We start from the raw sequence: 25,406 nt of genomic DNA on the forward strand, positions 1-25,406 counted from the left end.
TTTTCAAGAAATCGTAGATCACAGTAATTTTCTGGACTGGGCGTAACCATACCTACCGTGGCACAGTACACTCATACCGAGGGTAGGCTGACAGCAAGTCTGAATATCAAGGGTCATGGCGGCTAGCGACATGGGAACTAGCCACCGTTCTCGTAGTTATCAACTCAGTGGAATTTATTAATAAACCGGTTTTACATACGAATAATTCTGTTTCTTAATTACATAGTGGATAAGAGTCGATAAATGTTGTCATTTTCTAAATAAAGATAATTTAAGTTCTCTATAGGCCTTGTGGTTACGGCATAGTAATATACAGATGTTTGGCGGAAGGTTAGACAAACTTAAAAAAAAACAAAAATATCAATTAAAAAAAGTAGGTCACTTAGGGTCAAATGGGCGAACTTGTATTCTTAAAATGACCTTACCTATACACCCACGAAGTTTGTCTAATCTTCCGCCCAACACCCTGTATAAACTTCCCGTGGATGTCGTAAGAGGCGACTAAGGAAGAATTATGAGAATACTAGCGGCCGCCCGCGGCTCCACCCGCGTGAAATTTAGTATCACAGATCGGCATAAATTATAGCCTATATGTTAATCTGGGTCACAAACAATAATGCTGTAAAGTTTCAACAAAATCCGTTCAGTAGTTTTTGCGTGAAAGAGTAACAAACATCCAGACATCCAAACTTTCGCATTTATAATATTATAGTAGGAAATATTAGTAGGATTATAATATTAGTAAGATATCAGTCCTCACCAACCCTCTGGTCACCTTACTATGGGTCATGCTTTCGTCCAAGGTCGTGCTCCTGGGGACTAATGAACTGATGATGGAGTACGTATTCTAATATCTAAGCAGCAACAACTAATAATATTCCATTCTATACAAACTTTAAGTAGTCTCAAGTTTTACGCTTGCAAGCATTTAAGTAGTATGCATAATATCTACTATTAAATTAATTAATTTTGCCTGTTCGTTCGTCGTGGCCCATAAGTACGTGCATTTAATTATATTGACTTCGTAAATTATCCCAATGGTGGACAATTTATAGACACCGCAACTTATAAAATAACAAAAATAGAAATCTAACTGGAACGGTCGACTCTATTCGCCCGTATTTATATACCACACTCCCTTTCAAAATTTATAAAATAAAGTGTTTGAACTTTTTCCAGTACCTACCTATGATCTAGGTTTGATAAAAAAACCGGCCAAGTGCGAGTCGGGCTCGCACACCGAGGGTTCCGCCGTACAAACGTAGCGGTTTACAATTTATGACGTATTAAATCAAATTACTTACTTGATTCCGTTGCGAGTAGTGGCGAATTTCAAAATATGCGGTATGATTATTTTTTATTTATTTATTTTTCCTATATTTGCATTATAGGTAGGTACCTACCTCAGCGTTTTGAATTTTTGCGTTGATTTAGAATTTCTCACAGTTTAGAGGCAATTAGATTTAAGAAGTGTTTGATATGAATTTCAACTTTAATATCTCTACGCGTTAATGTGAAAAAGGGTAGGTAGTAAGTTTATAATTATTAAAAAAATATTTTATGTCATGTAAGCAAAAATAATATTTTAAATTTTATATAACTTCAAATTTATCATTTTCGCAATTTTTCCTTTATCTGTACTATATAACGTTGCTTCGTGCCGAATTTCAAGATTCTGAGTTCACAGGAAGTACCTTGTAGGTTTTGATTCCCTAGCGTGTAACGGAAATTCGTCTAAGGTGTCGGTATAAACTGCTGTATCTTTTGATCGCTTAGAAGTTTGATTTTTTTACTTCTTAAAGGGACAATAGATCTAGGTATTTGGTATAAATTTCAATTTGATACCTTTATTCGTTCGTGAGAAATAAGGTAGTAAGTTTCATTTTATTAAAATATTTTTATTATATTAAATAACTAAAAAAATGTAATTTTCGCAATTTTTCCTATATTTGCATTATATGACAATGCTTTATGCCAAATTTCAAGATTCTGAGTTTACGGGAAGTATCCTGTAGGTTTTGATTCCTTTGCGAGTGTCGAAAATTTGTTGAAAATATCGACATAATCGGCTGTATCTTTTGATTGGCTTGGCTTAGAAGTTTGATATTTTCACAGCTTAAAGGGACAATAGACCTGAGTATTTCATGTGAATTTCAGCTTGATACGTTCACGCGTTCTTGAGATAAAGGGTCTTGACAGAAGGACGGACGGACAACAAAGTGATCCTATAAGGGTTCCGTTTTTTCCTTTTGAGGTACGGAACCCTAAAAATGTTTGAGGTGTTATAATTTATAGTTATTTCAACGTGAGTAGTTAATACATTTTTATGAATCAGTAGTTCGTCACCTATTGGTATTCAACTGTACGTCAAAATTATTCACATTTCGTTAGTAATAGCCACAAGCAATTGTTCTGTTGGTATCATATACCTATACACATAATCATTACAAATACATTAGCTTTACTTGCTTGAAGAGTTATAAAACGCCGCCTAATTATTTTTTTAATAAATTTTCTAATTACCGTAAAGCTCAACTGGCAGAGAATGTACATGTCTTTTGGCATTAAGTTTGTCTTATGTACCGATTTATGTGGCATTAAAGATTATCTGTTTAATAATTCGAGCTTGATAAATTCACGTAGACTAGTTACGACCCAAGACTTGTACAAATCAACGATTAACTATTTAGTGGTCGCATACTTGAAATGCTCAAACTAAATGCGGACCATAGAGACCGCTTGGACAAGTACTTGGTCGTTTTTTAGATTGTCCTGATACTTTATTTTTGTTCTATTTTAGAGTTCTAAAAGAGACTTGGCGGGTATGGTGTGTTGTTTATTTTTGAATGATTTATGTGATTTACTTGACTGTGATCAGAAATAATCACTGAGTTCTAGCATTTACCAAATGTTGAGACGAATTAAAAAAAAAACTCAATGAACACTTTTATTAACTCATGAATCGTTGCTAAAAAATAGTAAATTAATGAAGTGAAAGGATCAGAAAATGATCTATTTTCCAATATAGAGCACAATGTTTACTGGTGCGTGAAAATTTGCGTTATACCAAGTGACAGTTCAGCGACGCAGCTAGGTTCATCTATTATGCATGAAGATGCATGACAAGTTCTGCGCTATAATTTAGGTTAATTTGAATGACAAGTGAAATTTAAAATAAGTAATATTTAAAATTGTCGTTTATCGAACCTTTAAAACTAAAGTTTTAATGACGCTAGCCAAAGCAGTGCGACTTCAATCGCATTTCCATGGCCCTAGCCAGGCCTTCCTTCTTGTGACTTGAGACACAAGTAAGGAGCTTTCAAGTATGTGAGCCATGGTCTGAAGCTCCTCCCCAGTTCCCTACACTTTATTAGTTACTAGCTTTCCGCCCGCGGCTTCGCGCGCGTGGTCCCCTGAACCCTATGTTTTTCCAAAATAAAATGTAGCCTATGTTACTCGTGGATAATAAAGCTTTCGAATGGTGAAAGAATTTTTAAAAACGGTCCAGTTGTTTTTGAGCCTATTCATTACAACCAAACAAACAAACAAAGTTTTCCTCTTTATAATATTAGTGTAGACTTATGTATTACGTTTTTTTTTTCGATTATGGTTTTCTTGTACCCATAATATGAGTGTTACTTAGTTTGGGACTAGATGGAGCAGTCTAAAATGTGGAAGAATACTTATATGTAGATGCTCGTATTTCATTATTATGTTATTGACTTTTAAATATCTACTCTATGTAATAAATATTCTGTTATTATTACACTCAAGTCATATAGATCCCATCAAAAACAATACTTGTCAAAAAAACCAAGTCTCGCAACTCAGTTGTTCTACGGTAAAAAGTTGTGAGATCCATGTACGCACTAAATAATTTAATTTACACGTGTTTTCACGCGATGGCCAAGTCAATATATTTATGTAAAACGTTAAAGATTTCCTGGCCTGGACTTGGTATTACATGGATCTCACAACTTTTTACCGTAGAACAACTGAGTTGCGAGACTTGGTTTTTTTGACAAGTATTGTTTTTGATGGGATCTCATTTCTTTTTGTATTTTGTAGACAGCAGTTATGTATCTAGAAAACTGGACCGAAATTGAAAAATTTTACTCGACTTGGCGGTTGCACTACCGTGCCCCCAAATCTCATTTCTTTTTGTATTTTGTAGACAGCAGTTATGTATCTAGAAAACTGGACCGAAATTGAAAAATTTTACCCGACTTGGCGGTTGCACTACCGTGCCCCCAAATATTTTAGTTTTTCCTTGATTCATACACCAAACACTACTTATGTTCCAAATTTGAAGCTTCTAGGTCTGCTAGAAGTGCCTTAGAGTTTTGATGATCGGTGAGTCAGTGAGTCAGTGAGTCAGTGAGTCAGTGAGTGACAAAATTAAGTAACTTTGACCCGTTATAATTCTTAAACTACTGGTTCAAATTGAATGAAATTTTAAGTATACCGTGTCTTTACAATACCTGCATAGCTAATGAAAATTCAGCCTTCTAGTTTTATCCACAACGAAGTTACAGGCAGTCGAAAATGGCCTGAATTGCTTCGAGAAAAGGATGGTACGGCCGTGCCGCTTTTTTGCTCGACTTGGTGGGGGCACTGCCGTGCCCCCAGATACATAATTTATCTAGATAACAAAACAATTTGGAGTTGTAAAATATGTAATGAGAATTGTGACCAATAACTTAAAAACACTCATAAATGCCAAAATTATAGACGTAATTCAATAAAGTACGTATGTACCTATATTCATTTTATTGCTTCTGCTTTCATATAAATAAAATTAATACTTGTTCGTTTAATGTGATTAGTGAATTAATTGTGAAATAGAAATATAACTTTTCGATTAATATATGGACCGCTTTATGAATAGAAGTCTATTATCATAGATTAAAATAAATTATTGTTTTATTATAACACGTGTCTTGTTTTGAGCATTTATTTGCATACTGTAAAATTAAATTAGAATTTATGATTGTGCTAGTTGGTGCCCAAGACTTTTTACGAGGTTTGGTTGCCAATAAAAAAAACTTTACAAGCTTTTGTTTAATTTATTCTGTGTAAAATAGGTTTTGTGTTCCGTTATCTTAATTCTTCAAAGTTTCATTAATCTCAATAAAGACGGTTTGTAAGGCGTGAATCGTCCATTTTATAGCTTGTACATTAATCAATATTCTCTGACTATTACTAAAAAGTGTACCTCATTGGATCAAAAATCTTTTAAATCCATAAATCATATTTTTATATCCTGCCTTTCTATATTATTTATTACAGTAACTACTACTAAAACAAAGATGCTAACATTTTGATATAATTTCGTTCTCGGTTCTCTAGAAATATCGCTCCAGAAATAACCGAAACTATTTTAACGACGCTCACAATAGACGTCGTGATTTGTACGAAACTCTGATATTTGCGTATCGAAATGTAAATGACACTATGAAATCGTCCCGCCTGTGCGGAGAGCGGAGCGGGCGATAACGCGAGCGTTCACCGGTGATGCTAGGTATTTCTAGAAGACGCAATAAAAGTTGGTTCAGTAGGCGCTCTTGGACAGTGATCCAAAAGCCGCCCCTTTTGCATTGTACGAGTAGACGGCGCAGAGATGCCTAAAGGTTCAAAACGGAGCAGGGCGATAACGTGAACGTTCACCTATGATGCTAGGTATTTCTAGAAGATGCAGTAGAAATTAGCTCAGTAGACGCTCTTAGAGAGTGATCCAAAAGCCGCCCCTTTTGCATGGTACGAGTAGACGGCGGCGCAGAAATGCCTAAAGGTTCAAAACGGAGCGGGCGATAACGCGAGCGTTCACCGAGGATGCTAGGTATTTCTAGAAGACGCAATAAAAGTTCGTTCAGTAGGCGCACTTATAGAGTGTATAAGGCGCCCCTTTTTGCATGGAGCGGAGAGATGCCTAACACGTTCCGCCTGTGCGGAAAGCGGAGCGGGCGATAACGCGAGCGTTCACCGAGGATGCTAGGTATTTCTAGAAGACGCAATAGAAGTTAGCCCGGTTTCCACCAAGGCGGAGCAGAGCAAAGTAGTGTTATATAACCAATCAGATTTCATTATTTTCACTTCTCCGCTCCGCACAGCTCCGCTCCACGCCGCGCCGCTGCCGCTGTCGAATTCCACAAGAAAAATATGTTGACGGGCCGACACTTTTCCGTTTCGCTTTGGTGGAAACCGGGCCTTAGAGCTTAGAGTGTGACCCGGCTATTTTGCACGGCAAAAAAGATATCAGAGAGATGCTTAACCTGTCTAAAAAACATAACTCTTCTGACGCAGTCGGATAATCAAATAACCATAGCTCGTTGCATATTGAACATCGGGCCTCTCTACCCACCTGGCCAGTGACAGTGAGGGGAGAGGAGGCCAAATCTTCAATTTGCCTGTTGTAATGAGGGCTATCGTTTTAGCGCTCAACAGTTGGCGCCACTGTAGAGTAAGGTCCTATCACTTGCTAGTAGCGAAGACAGTGGCGCCGACTGGTGAGCGCTAAAGTGGTAGGAGGACTATCGCATTTGCACTCATCAAGATGGCGCCACTGTAGAGTAAGGTCCTGTCAATCGCCAGGGGTGCCAACCGTTACTAAAGTACTTATTATTTGACTGAATTCTTCTTACGATTATTAGTTCAAAAATAATTGATTGAAAATCCATCAGGGCACTATAAATTAACGGGGCAACGTAGGCCTACTGATTATACTGCCATTATGTACTTGCAGACAGATATATTGTTATTATCTACAGCCTAACTAATAGACATATTGTATACGATTATAGTTTTATTTATTTGATTCTATGCGCATATTTTTATCAATAAATTCTCTGATGTTGTACGTACATACCTAAATCATGTTGTTACCTCAAGTTAATTAAATTAAAAAAAAGTTGGGTTTATGACAAAGAGTGTAGATGTAATGAATATAATATTATGATGAAGGGTGCTTACCTAAAAGATGCTTATGCCCGTTTTCACCATCAATCCCTAATTTTTATGTGACATCTATGGAAACATAACAGGAATTTAGTTTTCAAAGGGGTCACTTAAAAATTAGAGATTGATGGTGAAAACGGGCATTATGGGTTTTAATAACCCTTGGGTTGAGGTTGTAAAAATTCGGGAACACCGACTGACGATGTCGCCTCTCTGTACGCGTTATAAAAGTACGACAAGCATATTTTTTAGCTTAAGCACCGCGAAGGGTTAACGCATTCTTTTGAAACGGTTGGTGTAATTGTTCTATTTGAATGGACAGTTTGACACCATTCTCCAATAATTCGAAATCACAACTTTTCTAAAAAGACACTTCATTCTGGTCTTAAAAACTTAATTGATTTTAAATTACCTGTAAATTACGATTTTTTGTCGCATTGTAATTGAAAAAAGTAGTTTATTTGAGTTGACAAAATAGTGACGTCACTTGTAGTGCCATACAAAATCTATGGGAGATTTTCGTTTTGACAGTTTCAAAAAGTACGTTAATTGATTGGTGGTGTCAACATGTCTATTGTCAAAGCGATGTTATTTATAAATAACAATTACTATAGAATGCATTTTATCATGCCCGTCATCTTGACTGGATAGGGTCGTCGCAGGTGCTTTATAGACACCTGCTGTATAAACAGAGTCTATGTCAGGGTTTCCCAATTTTTTTTTGCCAAGGAACCCTAATTGATTATACTTTTCCTAGCGGAACCCCCGTACTACTCCGCCCGCACGCCCTGCCCCTCCCTTGTGCGTAAACAAGTCGGTGCGAGCGAACAACGTCGGTCACGAAACGTGGGATAATATTTTTTACGGAACCCCAGGGCCCCAAGTCCGCTAATTTACAAATGGCTCAATTGAATCGTAATCGAATCTCAATAGAATTATTTGACACTATTGGTATTCTGCTAATAAAAAAAGACCAATGATTTTCCAATGGCATTCCATTGAACTGCCATTGGACTATGTGGGTAGTCTGCTCTTCAATCGTGTTACAATCGTAAATCGATTGTGGGTTAAAATGGTATTCTACTATTATTTGACGTTTGTTTGACATTTGGTCCAATGAACTCTCAATCGCAATTTTGCTATTAGAGTACGATTGAGCAACAATAGGTGTTTCTGTGGTGTTACCTACGATTTTTGTGTTCGTGTTTCGTTTAACCTTCGTATACCCGCGCCAAAAAGCATTACACATATACCCGCGCACGGTCTCTCAGACCGAAAGTTGAGCTCGTGTTTTATAGTATAATTGTGTCCTGTATTGTACTATAATTTACTTTAAATTACACGTTAAGGTATTAATTGCATAAAAAAATTAAAACAAATTTTATATTTGTAGATATTTTGGTTTAATCAGCCTTTGAATCAGACTTAAAATTTAAACAAAATTTTACATCAGTCTAAATTTCATAACAAAAATAAACTTTTTTTCTTTTGAAGCCTAAAAAATTACTATAAAATATAATAAATGGAAGTATCCTTAGTGATATAAAAGATTAAAACAGTATTTATCACTAGTGGTTTTAGTGGAATAATGACCGGAACATACCATAACTTCATGCTCGTATAATGACAAAAATACTTTTTGCATGTGACAAATCACCCTTTTGCTCAGAATCGGTGTTGTTCTCCTGCACTTCTAAATCATCCACCACCTCATCACTGTCACTCTGGTCATCATAGTTGGAGTCCGAATCTTCACATTCTAACAGCGCCCTTATCCTTTCTTCGTTCATTATGACGACAAAAATGGCTAAAACAAATTAAAAATAATAAAATACAGTAATACTTAATTGATATGAAACGCCACAAAAATATGACAATACATTTTATTGAGTAATATTGTAAAATAAAACAATAGTAACATACCTGAAGTAGTTACACGTATACCCGCGTCGGTCTCACAGACCGAATAACAGCGAAAAGTGACACACGTACACTTGGCAGCAGCGATCGCCCAACCAGTGTTGCCAGAAGGTTACTTTTGTAACCTTTTAGGTTACTTTTGAACTGCATTGGTTACTTTTAGGTTACACTAATGAAAAGGTTACTTTTAGGTTACTTTTCAGAAATTGTAGAATTAACTTTTACAGGTTATTCAGTAAAAAATATTAATAGTGACAATTTAAAACTTATGTCATAAACTGCATTTAAACATGAATTTGATTTATTATTTGTTAAAAAAAATGAGGTTTAGCGAATGTTTTTTAAATCCATGAAACGTTTTTATACGACCGGTCACTTTTCGGTCTTCATGGTCAATTAGGTAAACGATTCATGATCAATAATAATTGTATTCATTTTCCATCCATGAACAACCTTACACAATCGCTCCGCCCACCAAGTATGAAGGTTACTTTTTATTCAAAAAGGTTACTTTTTTTATATTTCTGGTAATTTCTGACAAGACCCGACTGGTAACACTGCGCCCAACACTAAACAATGGCTGGTCACAAATCATGAAGCTACTAAAAACCGCAAAGTCATAGAGTTAATACTTTTTGAAAAAACTCCGAATTATTAGTTCGTCGGTCTGAGAGACCAACGCGCGGGTATAGGAAGGTTAAAAATTAATTATGAGACCATCAGTGGCATGTTTACGCATTTTAGCTTTGACTTATGCCCGATAAGTATCGAAGATGGATCGGTGGATGCCCTAAATCAAGATTTACCTGAATCGGAACATTTGTAAAAACATTGCGACTCGGAAAGGCGGAAGTGAGGGTCCTGACGGAGATCATCATCAACATCACTGTTGAACATAGGAAAGGAAATCATTGGGAGAGGCCCCATGATTTCCATAATGACCAGTCAGTAGCAGCCTGCACCCAGCGCCTGCCTGCTGCCCTTACGAGGTCGTCGCTCCACCTTGTCCTACACTGCAACTTTCAGTACCTGGCCTCCACTTCAAAACCTTACTGCCCCATCGGCCGTCAGTTCTGTGTCATCATTTCATAGGTACATACTTTTATTGTTTGGTATTGGAAATACCTATGTTATTACTTGATGTTATAGGTTCTATAGATTTTGAATTCCTACATGAGGAACAATATTATAACAGAAAGGCACATAATTACCTTAATATTACGGTTGTATCTTATAATATGACTTCATCATCATCGTTTCAGACATCCACTGTTGAACATAGGCCTCCCCCTTATGTATAATTATGTGACTTATAAAGTCATAGTCATAATGTTTTATTGCATCATGTTGGTTGGTACAGAAAATTAGGTCTTAAATACAATACAATCCCGGAAACATGAGCCATGTAAGGGTGTCACAACATCTAAATAATTAATTTATTATAGGTAGGTAGCTACACTTTATCTTAACCTCTTATCTACGGGAGGCACCTATAGTTGCCAAGTCAAAAGTCACTTCTCAATACGGGTGGCATCTATTGTTATTTTGGCAAAGCCAATACTAAATCACGGTTTACGACAAAAAAACAATAAAATTGCAAATTAAGTGTAAAATGCGCTTGTAATTATGAAACTACATTAGTTGCAGAATATAATATTCCAAATTTCAATACCGTAAGTCTCATACTTTTTAAAATATCTTGAAGTAAAGTGGAGCAAACAATTTTATAGGTTAAAATACCCCGTATTGTGAGGCGACTTTGGGTTTCCAAGGGCCCGTAGGTAAAGGGTTAATTATTTGAATACAATTGCTAATTATCTTTTAAAATTATTGAGATCATAAAAATATTTAATAGGTATAATAAAAAGATTTATTTAAAAGTCGTTCTTTTAATTTTCTAACAAAATATTAATTATCTTCTTTAATATTTGTTTTTTTCTTTTTGTTTCTTTCAGTATCTTAATAAACACTTTTAAATTGACATGGTGATATGTGCCTGAGCGTACCAGATGTAATTTTGTAAAAGGTTTGGCTATCCTATCGCTGTGTCTTAGGTTTATTAAAATTTATGTATGCTAGTAATTTCTACTAGTATTTAAGTATATTAATCTGTAAGTCTAGATACTATCATGTCACTACCTTGTTTAATATACCTACCAATCAATTTTGTATACGCATTCTTATAAGATACACCATACAAGAATGCATGGTAAATTCAGTGTGAACTGCTCCTCAATCAAATGTACCTACCTACTATTACTATTTCTATTTATTTATATTAACTGGCAGACAGTGGTGACTGAGTTTGTTGCGGCACTTCTTCTCAGAACTTGCCAAATGTTGATCTTGAAGCGCTGGTAGGGTAAAAAGATTATGAGACATGTAGAGGCTCCTCAAGAGAAAAATATTTGACGATTTGTAAGTAGGTACTATTAATTAGTTTTTTCACTCTTTCATTCTAGTAGTTTAATTCTAAACAAATAAAGAAATTTTGACTTTGACTTTCTTTCTTGAGAATAGAAATCATTTTCTTGAGCTTATTCAATGAAGATTTTTTCTAACAAATTTACACTAACATTCCTACATTAGGCTACATTGAGGCAAGTGTCAGAATATTAAGTCTTATGAAATGAGATCTGCGACTGTCCATAAATCTGTGATGTTAACAAATTCTATTGCATCTTTTTTGTAATATAAAATTGATTAACTTCTGTAGGTACTATTACCCCAAAGAATTATCCCATAGTTTAGCCAAGCATTAGCAGGCATAGTAGACACTGGTAGCAGTTATTAGATCCGTACAGTTTTTGAACTCCTTGTGAATTTTGAGAGTATAATAGCAATCTATATGTGGTATCCAATTACGTAATATTTGAATCTATTTCTATTCTTAATACTCAATAAGCTTATTGCTTCCATAATAGTAATATGAGTGTCTAAGTACTAAGTAGGTAGGTACATTTATAGGTGTTACAACAATGTGATTTTATTAGACGAATTTTATACTATTGTTATTAAATGTAACATTTGTATCAAGTGGTTGTTTTTGCCTTGATTTAATTAAGATTTATGTGATTTTGAACATAACATCCTGCGTGTGAAGCATTACACATTAAAATCAACATAATAGATCGTTGAATACACACTTATACACTTTTACAGATTACTTCAGACATAAAAAAGTAATTGTGCATAAACCTACTGGTTTAAAATTGTGATTTTCATTCAAAATATCATTAAATTCAAACCAAAATTCTTCTTCTTCTTCTTCATTTATTGATGGCGATGGACTTGTGTTTTTTCGCCACTGGGGGCACACTGTTCCGCCAATGTCACGTGCGCAGCTTTTACACAATGTTAAAAATAAATATAAAAAATAATAATTCAACTGCAAAACTAAGCGGACTTATCGTACCTAAAACAAAAAAGACATCACACACAATCACAAAAAGACATCACAAAACAAACAATACACAAAAATTTTGTACAGCATGGATTGGGATAAGGGGATAAGGGAAAGGGTTGGGAAAAGCTTTTTGTGACACAAAAAAAAAAAAAAAAAAAGTCACGGGAGATTTGGATTGAATTTCGCAAGGCCAAATTAAAAGCTACCTACCTACAAATTAATTTTGTTAACATTGATGAATTTAACAAGGGAATTTAAAATAGGGGAGTTAATGGAGTTAAGTATGCATTTAATGTTAGAGGGACGGGGGAAAGCTTTAGGGAGAAAATCGTACAGTGAGGATCCAATTTTGGGACAGTTAAAAAAGATGTGGTTGGTTGTTCCTTCATCCAGGCCGCACTCGCAGATGGAGCTATCTTTAATGCGCATTTTCGCAAGGTGGACAGGGGTGCACGCATGACCAAGACGCAGGCGACATATGACGGAGACAGTTCTTTTAGGTAAGTTCTGTTGTTTAAAAAACCAGGGTCTTGAAGGAATATCCTTCTGTACATCCGCGTAATATTTGCCAACCATTCTTTTGGAGTTTTGCCAATGGGTGTTCCACGACTTGTACAAGTGGTTACGTGGGAGAGAGGAGGCATCATGGGCAAATAACTTATAGTGTTCAAGCGAGCCAGTTGTTGTAGCAAGTTTAGCGCAAGAATCAACCGTTTCGTTGCCTGGGATACCTCGATGGCTAGGGATCCACGCCAAGACGATATTTAAACCCTCTTGTTTACATTTAAAAAGGGCTTCTCTGATTTTAAAGATAATAGGGAATTTGGTTTTTGATTTAAAGGGGTTAGCTAAAATAGATTGAAGACAGCTTAGAGAATCGGTGAAAATCAAAGAATTGTTAAAACGATGGGAGAATGAGTACAGAATAGCCTCCAATATTGCAACTGATTCTCCGGTGAAGACTGAAGTTACTGGGGGACATTTAAAACTTAATGCTATTTTGTACGCAGGTATCCAGACAGCTGCGCCAGTGCAGCCACCTTCGTCCAGCTTGGAGGCGTCAGTAAATATCTTAAGCCAGCCTTGCCAGTGCTCGGAGACAATATTAATAAATTCTTGACCTGCTGAACACGAGTCCTTATTTATGCCAAAGTTTAAAATAATTGGGGGTTGATAAAGAAGGGATTCAAAGCTGTTAGTGAAAAGGGGATTTAGTGGAATTTTTTCAATCGGAGTAGGCAGACAGGTAAATTTTTGGTGACTTAACAGAATGCATGGCAAATTTCGAGAGGGATCAGAGCTACTCAGTGAGGAAAGGAGGACTAATTTTTCATTTAAAGGATGAGAGGAGTTTTGAGAAACTTTTATATAAAATCTGTCGCTAAGGTACTGTCTTCGCAAATAAAGGGGAGGCTCCACGCACTCGACTTGCAGAGCATTGATAGGCGAGGATTTCATGGCTCCCAATATTATACGAAGGCATTTAGACTGAGTTTTGTTGAGTTTCTCAAGTATGGCTTTGTTACATGGGTCTAATAGGAATGAAGCGTAATCAAAATGGCTACGAACAATGGCATTATATAGAAGTTTTTGGGAGTATGGATGAGCGCCCCACCAGGTACCTGAGAGGGCTCGGAGAATATTTAATCCTTTTTCAGCCTTTCCGAGAATATAATTAAAATGTGGGATGCCTGTCAGTCGGGTGTCTAGAATTAGGCCTAAAAACTTAACTTTGTTATCACATGGGATTCTGTTACCGTTTAGTGATATGTCTAAATCTGGAATAGAACGTTTTCGTGTAAAAGTGACGCAACTACATTTTTGAGTAGATATTGATAGCCCATGTTCTATCATCCAATTATTGAGGTACTCTAAAGCTGTATTTAAACGAGAGCTTGCTTCGCGAATAGAGTTAGAGGAGTAATACAAGGCAATGTCGTCCGCGTACTGTAGGATGTTGCAGAAAGAGTCTACTGTCCTGTTTAGGTCATACGTATATAGGCTGTAGAGCAGAGGGCTAAGCACTGAACCTTGCGGGAGACCTTTCCAAACTAAACGAGGGACAATAGAATCTTGACATCTCACTGCAATTGACCTAGACATCAATGAGTTACAGATGAGACGTACCAGTTTCTCCGGGATACTCAGATGAAGCAATTTTTGCCTGAGCAATGGGAGCAAAACATTGTCGTACGCAGAGGCAATGTCTAAAAAAACCCCAACAAGATATTCTTTATTTTTAAAGGCTACTCGGATATCTGTTGTTAAGATACTCAAACTATCTAGAGTGCTTAAACCTTTGCGGAAACCAAATTGGGATAAAGGAAGGATTTTGTTGGATTCCAAATGCCACTCCAGACGGTTTCTTATCATGTGTTCTAATATTTTCAGGAGAACGGAAGAAAGAGCTATAGGGCGGTAAGAGTTGGGATCTGAAGGATCTTTTCCTGGTTTGGGTATTGGAATGACAATCTGTTGCTTCCAAGCTTCCGGAAGAGAACCTTGATCCAGGAACGAGTTAACAATTTCAAGGAAGTATGACTTAGCTCTTTCTGGGGATTTAATTATAAAAGAGTAGGGGATACCATCTATCCCAGGGGATGAATCCTTTAAACCATCTAAGGCTAACATAAGTTCTTCAAAAGAAAAGGGCCTATCTAAATAATTTACATGAGGAAGGAAGCTACTGGGAGATGGAAAACTATCTATAAAGGGAACAAACGGAGGAGCCAATTTATCAGCGAAATCATTAAGCCAAGTAGAGGGGTCGTTTGACGGAGAATTTAATGGGGTTAAAGACACACGGTAACGTTTTATCTGTTTCCACACTATAGAGGAAGGGGTCCTTGGGGACATGCCCTCACAGAACCCAATCCATCCTTTTTTCTTCTTTTTAGCCAGGAATTTCCTAGTTTGGGCAGCCGTTTTTTGGTATCCAATGTAATTCTCCATAGTCATTGAACGATTGTACCTTTTTTCAGCTTCTTTTCGTTTTTTGACACTGGCAGTACACTCAGCGTCCCACCAAGGGGGAGAAATCTTATGAGACGGGTTTTTCAAAGGGATGTGTTCGTTCGCAGATGATTCTAAGATGTTTACGAAATCAGGATAGACAGAAAGGGCATTTTCATTAGAGATGTTGGGAAGGTCTATAAGTTTTTCGTTGACTGACCTATAAAAACCTGGCCAGTCAGCGTTATTTATTTTGTATTTTAGAAGAGGTGGGAGTCGGCTAATTGGAGTATTATTATCGGGAAGCGAAATTAAAATAGGGAAATGATCGCTACCGAACGTGCTATTAAGGACGCTCCACGAAAGGAGCGAAGATAAATTTGGAGAACAAAAAGAAACATCCACGGCAGAAGCTGGATTTTGAGTAGGAGCACACCTTCTGGTTGGACAGCCATTGTTCAAAATACAAAGATCTAAATCATCCAAAAGGTCCAATAGTAATGATCCAGAAGAGTCGGAGTGATACGAGCCCCACGAGACGTGGTGAGCATTAAGGTCGCCCATAATCAGGACAGGAGGAGGAAGGGATAAAATGGCAGAGCGCAATTCATTAATGGAGGAAGAGTTAGGACGGGGAATATAAACGGATAGGAAGGATATGTCAAATACTCGCACGGCCACGACATTAATATCTTGGCTATGCGAGGGGAGGGGAAGTTGACTATAGCGGAGAAAGCGCCTTACAAGTAAGGCACTTCCCGCGTAACCATCACTTCTATCATCACGGAGGCATGAATAGCCTGATACACGGAAGTGTGAACCAGGCACCAACCATGTCTCCGAGACGGCTAGAACCGATGGAGAGAATTTATTTAATAAAAAGATTAATTCGTGCTTTTTACGTCTAATGCTTTGGCAGTTCCATTGAACTACCTTTTTGTCCATTATTAATATCAGTTAATTGCGAGATTTGGGAAAGCATTTGTGCAACGTTGGACGGTAGGGCAATTCTGCGACTGGAAATAATACCGATGATGAGGGAGAGGACCATCTCCAGGAGGCCCTCATCACCAGGGGGATAGGAAGAGGAGGAGTCATTATTCAAAGCGCAACCATTAGGAAGGGAAGAGGCACAATTGCCAATTATGGCTTGGTGTGCCTGCTTGTCGTAACCCTTATCTAACGGAGCGTGTGTGCGGGGAGTACGAGGGATGGACTTTCTGTAGGAAGTGGTTTGGGTTGAGGGAGAAGAGTTGGGTTGGGAGGATTGGAAAGTGGAGCTGATGGTTTGTGAGGATGGAGATTTTGTGGCATCTGCGTAAGACTTGCGGGCTGGCGGAAATTGGGAGGAGGCCTCGGAGTATGAAATGTTGTCCTGAGACATGGATATTTTAATTGCTTTTTGGCGGGAATGTTCTGGACAGGACTTGTTAACCGCAAAATGTGGGCCTAAGCAATTGACACAAGAAGCTTTACTTTCCACAACTTCACATTCATCTGCCGAGTGGGGTTGGGTACATTTGAAACATCTGGGTTTCGACCTGCATTGTACCTTAACGTGGCCAAAACGGCAACAGTTAAGGCATTGTATTGTTGGAAGCTGGTACGTCTCCACCGGTATCGAGTTGTGACAGCTAAAAACTCTCTGAGGAAGGACTTGTCCCTTGAAAGTCACCACGACAGATTGTGTGGGGACCCAGGATGATTGGCCGTCTCTTACTAGTTTCCTGTTCAGCCGGCGGGCCTTCAAGAGAATGCCGCAACCGTCTGGGACTGTCAAGGATTCCGCGAGCTCCTCCATGGTCCAGTCTGTGGGGATATTCCTGATGAGACCCATGCGGGTCACATTGTAGGTCGGAATGGAGGCTACGTATTTGTATAGGGAAAGAATGTCGTTATTTAGGAAGTTATTTGCTGCGTCGGGGGAAATGAATTCTACTGAGATTCTATTCCTGCCGATTTTTTTAACCCCATCCAAGATAATGCCCTGAATTCTGTTCGTCACCAAGAATTTTCCGAATCGCATGGGTTGAATGAACGCTGGAGAAGAAGGCTCCGATTCCACGTGGGAAACATGTACTAAAAATGGGCCTTTGTCTAGGTCACTGTACGTCTTGGGTGCAATGACAATCGAGGGATGAGTGTAAACCTGTTGATTTGGTTGGGTTATTGAACCATCCGTGATGGTTCTTTTGGCCGGCTCTGAGTCAACCGCCGTATCTAGACGACGTTTGGTTGGCACTTGTGAAAAAAGGGGTTGTGATAACTCCATCGGGGCGGCCTGGTCTGGAGGATCAGGCGGGTCGGGAGGAATAACCTCCATGCTGTTTTACTTACCAAAAATACAACAAAATGTGTTTACCACCACCTTAGTTAGATTAATAAATGAGCTTAGAGTTGGTTTCTTGTGAAAAAATGCAATAGATTTTCAAAATAAACGATATTTTTCCTGACACACGTGTAGCCACTGACACTCGCGAGACGGAAGCAAAACCAAAATTGAAATTGGCTTAAATAAATTTGATGATTTTCATAACATTGACATGTCAGTTGACAGATGCTTTTTTAATTATTGACTTTGTCCCATGTAATTACAGCCAATGTGTTTTAGAAATAAATGGTTTTAAATAACTCTAGATCAATTTTTATCGACAAACCGCTTCATTTTCATTAGTTTACTTTGTAATAGAATCACAGAAAATAAAAAAACGTATATTTAAAACAATAGAATAGTTCATTCACTCATTTTGTCCCTTGGTAGATTTTGAAAGGATTTTAATGGCAACACCTTTATCTATTCAATTACGATCCCATTACAATTACATTACGACTTCATTGATATTGTAAACAAGTTTTAGCAGAATACCAAATTTGTCTCAATCGTAATGGAATCGTAATTGAATATCAATTGAATAACAATAGCTTGTCATTTAATTAAAAATAGCAGACTTGGGGCCCAGGGTTCCGCGGACCACCTTTCGGGAACCGCTGCTCTATGTTACATCCTTCGTAGAAAAGGGATCTCCGTGTTTTTTTATGTTTGTTACATAAAAATATAAGTAATAATTTACACACAAGGATAACACAGTCTGCGTTGAACTTTGACCTCATAATCTTGTAAATGATAATGTGTAACTATGGGCTAAAGTTATTTATTCAACCAAAATAATATGGAATAACAAAAGACATTTTCCAGAAGCTCTTCTTGGAGGAAGGTTATGTTTTTCTATTTAGGTACCATTGATACGGTGGTATTATTATTTTCATTCGGTCTGTATTTGTGCTACTCTTAGGTCTAAGTCCTCCCCTGTCTCCTCTAATAATCCCTATTAAGAACCCTTAGAACATCGAAATGGGGTTGAGAGGAATTCAGGTGGAAAATCCATTGACATGGATTGATGGTCTCTATTTACTAATAACGAGAGAATTTTATGAAATATTTCATAACCAATCTACATACAGGTTGTCTAGATTTCGCTTCATGACTATGTTTGCTTGAACCCGCTAATCCCAGAACTACTGGTCCGATTTGTTGGATAGCCCATTTATCGAGTAAGGTTTTAGGCTACACAACATCACACCCTACAGCCAATAGGGGCGGAGCAATAAAGAAAAATGTTGCCAAAACGGGAAATATTATTCAAACTATTTTCACACGTACGAAGTCGCGGGCACAGCTAGTTATTTATAAGTTTTGTGTGGAATCCATCTTGCTATGCTATTAATCATTACTGTTTTTCTCCCATTTATTAACTTTAAATGGATAATTATATACGATGTTATCTTAATTGGCAATTATGTAGCCATCTGTTTTTGTCATAAATACAAAATACCTTGAAATAATAAAATACTGATCAATTTATTGTCACATTGGTGTCACGATCCCAGACAGTCTACGATAACGGCACATTATGTAGTTTAATCTTAATATGGCCAACAGAACAGGCAATTTAAAAGCGTTGTTTATTTTAATATTAACCGTGTGGGTTGTAATGTAACTGAGGTGTCAGTTTTAACGAGCCGTCTGAGCATCTGTTATGGTTCATTTCAGGATCTAATCCAAAGGCGATTAGAGGGAACGGCGCGTGAACGCTTGACGTGCATTTTTTTGAAAAACCGCCCTTTATTACAGCTTACATTTAAGATAACGCCATGGTTAGCTTGATGTGCCGTGCCGTCATCTGTACTTAAAGCTTTGAAGGGCAAAAGTTGACTTTTTTTACTACAAATGAATTTAACTGATAAACATTGCAGCTTTAATCGCTATTCGCTACTCGCTACCACCGCGAACACCTGGTTACTACTTGAATAATATTTATCTAAAAATCTTATTATAATAAACGATATTTTTATCATTTGCACAGTTGCAAATGTATAAATAAGCTGCATACCCCTTTACACACGACGATACACGTACGTGAGAGTAACTTTGAAAAAATCTCATGCCCATGTAAACTTGTTTTTGCGGCCGCAATCGGCAGCGATCGCTCGTGAGAGATATTTACTCGCACACAGTGCCGCTCATTTAGCGTTGGGACCTGTCAGTGCTCGTTTACTCGGACTTAAAGTTGACTGCATTTTTTGGAACGCGGGGCGGCCAGTGTAAATATTGATTTTATGTGGTTATTGTTGTTTTCGGATAAGTGTTATAGTTTTATTTTATTACGAAAACAGTGATTATCCGAATAGAATACTTTTATTGTTATTTCATTGCATAAATTAATAATTATTACTACCACAAAATTAAGTCGCACGATCGTAGCTGGTCGGTCAAACCTCCAGTAGTTGATTGAAAACTATTTTATTTGTTGTTTGATATAATGGCTTAGTGTTTAGTTGTTTTTCTATTTTAGTGCATCCTAAATATGAAGGATGTGTCGTAGCATTATTTGGAAACGCAACCGACTATGAAATTAAAGATTTTCATGACTAAAAAGACCAGGAAACACAATTTTGGGTTTTTACGGACTTTGAAGAGTAGAATACCAAATAAGAAAGCTCAGGAGATGAAGTAGACCCTGAACATGAATCAGCAAGGCTGGTCAGACATTTTAAAAATACTATGTGGCAAGCAAAAGCTGCAAAATACAGGGTCGATTTGGAAAAAAATTCAAACAAATTGAATTCGTACTCACACTGAGTATCTCAATTGATTATTTTGATGACACATTTTACAAAGAGATGGCTAGGTGTACAAACTTGCACTACATGCGTTAAATCGATAAATAATTAAAAACTATTAGAACCGAAATTGCTATAGTGTTCGGTGCACATATTTTCATGAGATGCCTTCCGGACCCATGTTTGCATATGTACCGACACACTAGTATAAAAAATAGGGGCTTATTGCTAACAAAGTAGTTCATAACCGATTTGTACACACACGATATTCCCTTTATGTATTTTACCATGACCAACTAGCAGAAACAGAACAAGACAACCGCTTTGGAAGGTGCAACCCATGATAAATAAAGGATCAATATACCTGCAAAGAGGTCCATCTTATTATTCAATCGTTGAACGATATGAGTGGTGTAGACATTCTGGACTAACAAATGGAATGCCACCAAACCTTTATTACAAGATAATAGGGTTTGAAAGTTCTAGTTTAACTTTTGGACCTGGCAGTTGTTAATTCGCGGCGGCTTTAGAAAATTGATTGCACAGCTAATGGTTATTCAAAAAAATACATTTTAGCATTACTGGATTTTCGTTTCAGCATAGCTGAGGCTTTAAACAGATATCCTAATAAAGAGCATAGTGTCGAAAATTTCCTAAACGACTCGACATCCATAAACAATATAATATAGACTTTTAAGGCCAGAAGGCAAATGATAACACAGACGAGAACGATTACCTGGCTAAAAAGCACCGAGGTGTTACATGTTGGAAGGATGTTCTAGCTGGTCAAAAATTAAATGTGCTAAGTGAGATGTTTACCTGTGCCTTTCTCGCAAAAAAGCTGTTTCCAGTCATATCATCTTAAGCCATAAAAATGACATTTATTTTTTTATTATTAATTATAAAGTAATTTTGTTCTATTTTACAATCTCTTAATAATCATCTCGGACCTCATATTGGTACCAACCAAACTAATAAAGGTTTTTACTTTGCAAGTTTGTCAAAAGGTGGATATTTTTTAATTAATTCGTTTTTTGTAAGACAATTTGCTAAAAGAGGTTTAATTGCTTGTTAAATTATAGCTTACTCTTTACTTATAGGGGTGTCTTACCAAATGAATACTTATGTGCTCATAAATTAGTAGTTTTCATTAAATAAATTAACTAAATAGTATAACACTCACTATCGTGAGACTAACAAATTATACCGAAGCCTCACTATCGTGAGGGCATACTTTCAGGAAAACTGAAAATTCAAATTTTTTTAAAGTATTTTTCTAATCTTATTTAAACTCTAAAATAACCCCTAAGTAAAGTTTTATTAAAATATTGACACTTTTTTATTCTCGTGTGTAAAGGGATAAAGAAGACCATTGTAAAGAGTTACATAGTGGGAAAAAATATGTCAGCAGCTCTATAAAATGTAGGTATTTGTAAGACCATTCTTATGCGATTTAACAATGTGTTGTTGTAATAGCGACAAAACTCAACCAGACCATATTTTAAGCATAATACCTACTCGTATTTATTTTCAATAACTAAAATGGTTTTTCAAGATTTTTTGGTTGTTAAGAGAAGAAACAAGATTTTTTGAATAAATATAATTTAGTACACGTTTTATTTGTACCGTATTTAACGAAATCGTCCTACAACATAAGATATACACGCCTCACTAACTTACATCGAATGTGAAAATGTATAATATACAAATCTACGAAGGCCACTGCTCGTGTTAATGAGTTTAATCTAATTTTGATTGATCATTGTCACCTACAGATAACATGTAATTATACGATCGTCTCGAAGGACGCAATATTTTAACATCTGACATTTCCTTATTACTGTATCTATTAATAGAGTTATTACCGCGTTATGATATTTATCGTTATTTCGCTAATTACGGCATGATATTACATCAACACACTTATCTGGAGGCGTTAATGTCATTATGCTTTTAAACTTAAGGTCATAGCAGACTTATCATCTCGGAAAGGGATCGACACCATAATCACCGTAGGTATCGCCTTTCGTGAGCTGTCATCGCCTTTCGCGCGCTGTCAACCATGAGGCGAGGCGTTTACGTTACAGTGCGGATAGGTGTGCGTTGCAGCTTATGGAGTTTCATACAAAAAATACTGACCGCCTCGAGTTGATACGGTTACGATCCCTTTCCGGGTTGTAACATTTAAGGTATACTATGCCAATGGTAAGGTAAGGCTATGGTAAGGTTTAATATGCCACGCAATTTTGTATACCCATTCTTATAAGATACACTATACAAGAATGCATGGTAAATTCAGTGAACTGCTCCTGAATCGAATGTACCTGCTATTTCTATTTATTTATATTAACCGGCAGACAGTGGTGACTGAGTTTGTTGCGGCGCTTCTTCTCAGCACTTGCCAAATGTTGGTCTCGAAGCGCTGGTAGGGTAAAAAGATCATGAGACATGTAGAGGCTCCTTAAGAGCAAAATGACGATTTGTAAGAACTATTTATTAGTCTAAACAAATAAAGAAATTTTGACTTTGACTTTGACTACTCTACATTAGATTGTTTGTACCCATAAGGGAGAAGCTCTTGGCCTGCATCTCACTGGATGGAGAGTCCGAAGGAGGAAGCGACCTTTACCCGGAATCCTCACCCAGTGAGGAACTGCCTGTGTTACCTTCAACGTGTTATTAATTTTGTTGTTGTTATTGAGATAGACTTAGTTAAAATTGTGGTAGCCAGGGTAATTTTCTTCACTTACGTTACGATTAAGTACCTAACTTCAAAATTCGAATCTACTCGTATGATAACTGTTGATAGAAATAATTCTATCTACTTCGCACCAATATTCTCGGATTTGGATAGTATGCAGTGCGCAATAGCACTCTCTGAAAATACTGTCGTTTCTACCCAAATTAAAAATCCAGCCTGATTGTTGTTGAACACAACATACCTTTACATAAATTAAAGATAATGCAAACAAGTGTCTAGCGAAATTATCATCGAATAGCAATTAAAGCAACTACGCGCGTCGATCGCTTTATCTCTACGTGCGACAATCTACTCTGCACCCATATCAATGCGCATTTTAGTCTATTTATGTCATCATCAATTTCAACTATTCTAGTACATACTGTAGCCAGTATTAGGGCTGCACAATATTCAGGAACAGTCTCTACAAAGCAATAAACTCTTCATCAAGTTCAACTGGGTAATGCTAGTTACGAATTTTCGACTAGAAAACGCATAATTACAACTTTAGATATGCTCCATGCTTAATAAAGAACTATCCCCATCTTTCTTTCCCACTACTGCATCTCTTGTGTAGGCAGCATCTAACCCTGCCAGTTACGTTTTCGGCTATACGCTGCCAGTTCTCCCAGTTCTTTCAATCATCACTCTCATAGTAGAGTTATAAATATAATTTTAATTCAGCTACAAACTGACTAAAGGACTATAAATAATCACCAAAGTGTTAACTGACTACTCCCACCTCCTTTTCTTACAACTGCAACTCCTAGGTAGCCAGAAGTATCAATTGTTGACTGTCAATTAAAAATCAAACCAAAGCTTAAGAGTCCCAGGGAAACTTAAATACCTGCAAAGTGAAGAAAATCGTGGGAAATGACAGCTTAACTGTCTTTTTACCGACTTAAAAATTGGTTCCTAAAAACAAAAAAAGTTCCTCAAAGATCCAAAGCACGACTGGAAACAGTGGCAACCATAGTTAAAGTGTCCATGCAAATGAGATCGAGCTGGAAACTTAATAAGCAGCAGCCTTGAAACGATATCTTGTCAAATTTATGAGCTGCGCCTGCGCACCGCGCGTTCTAAATTGAATTATAAAGCAGACGGTCGCTAGGCGCGACTATGGGAATGGGATAGTGGGAAGAATATAATTATGGTGTGAGTACATCAAGCTTAATAAGGCACTTTATGCAGTTGAAATAGGTGTGATTTCGCAACAAAGATTTGTCTGATATCCTGGTGTCTAGGACATAATCTAAATATAAATGTCCTAGACATTCAGATACAGGCGAGACGATACGAGGAGTGAGTAAAAAAGCTATGACGAATTCACTATTCTTTTATTGGGGTATTTTTTTATTTTATTTTATCTGGTGATTGAAACTTTATTGTTTTAAACTTTCATGGTCACTATCATAATTATTATTACTGACGGAATTGCTACCATGTACCTTAATTTACATAGTATTATTTTCAGCAGTCCCGTCAGTAATAATAATTATGATTGAAACTTTTATTTAAAAATAAATAGTTTGATTATTTTTTGGTATGACAAAGTTATATGTTGTCAAAAAAAGAAATATTGTATAGGTACTCGTACGACTATTTTGATGTACTTACCTACCTATCATCACCTTTTTTAAGTTGTAAGTTTAACTAACCAATATTAACGCTATAAATAAGTAGGTACGGTCAAAGCAGAAAACAATCCCGATAAACAGGTAAACCAAAACAAAAAAAAATACAATCAACGAATTAAAAAGAAAAAATATACAAAACAAGCTTTATGCTATGACCGCGTCATTGCAGATTGTTTACGGCTCGCTCGACCGTGGGTACAGTCAGCGTCAAATACATAGTTCGTGTCACCCAAAATGACCAAAAAGTTACAACACAACCTTATTCCAATTGTAACAAAGAAGTGTTGCGAACGTACACATTGGCTATAAGAGACCGAGGCGAATTAAAACAGAGGTTCGTTTGCCTCCTGTCACATAAAAAAAAAAAAAAGGTGAATTGTATGTAACAAAGACAATTTCTCTGACCCTAAAGACTGTTTTCAACCGACTTCAAAAAAAGGACGAGGTTCTCAATTCGACCCGTATGTTTTTTTTTTTTTTTCTATGTTTGTTACGCGATAACTCCGCCAATTATGAACCGATTTGAACAAATCTTTTTTCGGCGTATAGGTAATACCTCAAGGGTGGTCCCATTTAAATTTAATAATAAAAAAAACAACCCCCAAGGGTGGAAAATTGGGGATGAACTTTTTTATACGCAATATCTCCGCCGATTATAAACCAATTTGAACGATTA

The 25,406-nt window shown here is 36.8% G+C and overlaps 1 protein-coding gene and 1 long non-coding RNA gene across 2 annotated transcripts in view; both read left to right on the forward strand.

The window, feature by feature from the left end:
* Positions 1-25,406, forward strand: part of LOC135075346 (GATOR1 complex protein NPRL2) — a 90,394-nt gene that overhangs the window by 30,583 nt on the left and 34,405 nt on the right. The window lies entirely within an intron of this gene.
* On the forward strand, positions 12,426-13,409 carry LOC135075349 (uncharacterized). Its single transcript, XR_010258012.1, has 2 exons — positions 12,426-12,780; positions 13,291-13,409. It is a non-coding gene; the product is annotated as an uncharacterized LOC135075349 (long non-coding RNA).

Source organism: Ostrinia nubilalis, chromosome 10 (assembly GCF_963855985.1).
Source record: "Ostrinia nubilalis chromosome 10, ilOstNubi1.1, whole genome shotgun sequence".
NCBI lineage: Eukaryota > Metazoa > Arthropoda > Insecta > Lepidoptera > Crambidae > Ostrinia > Ostrinia nubilalis.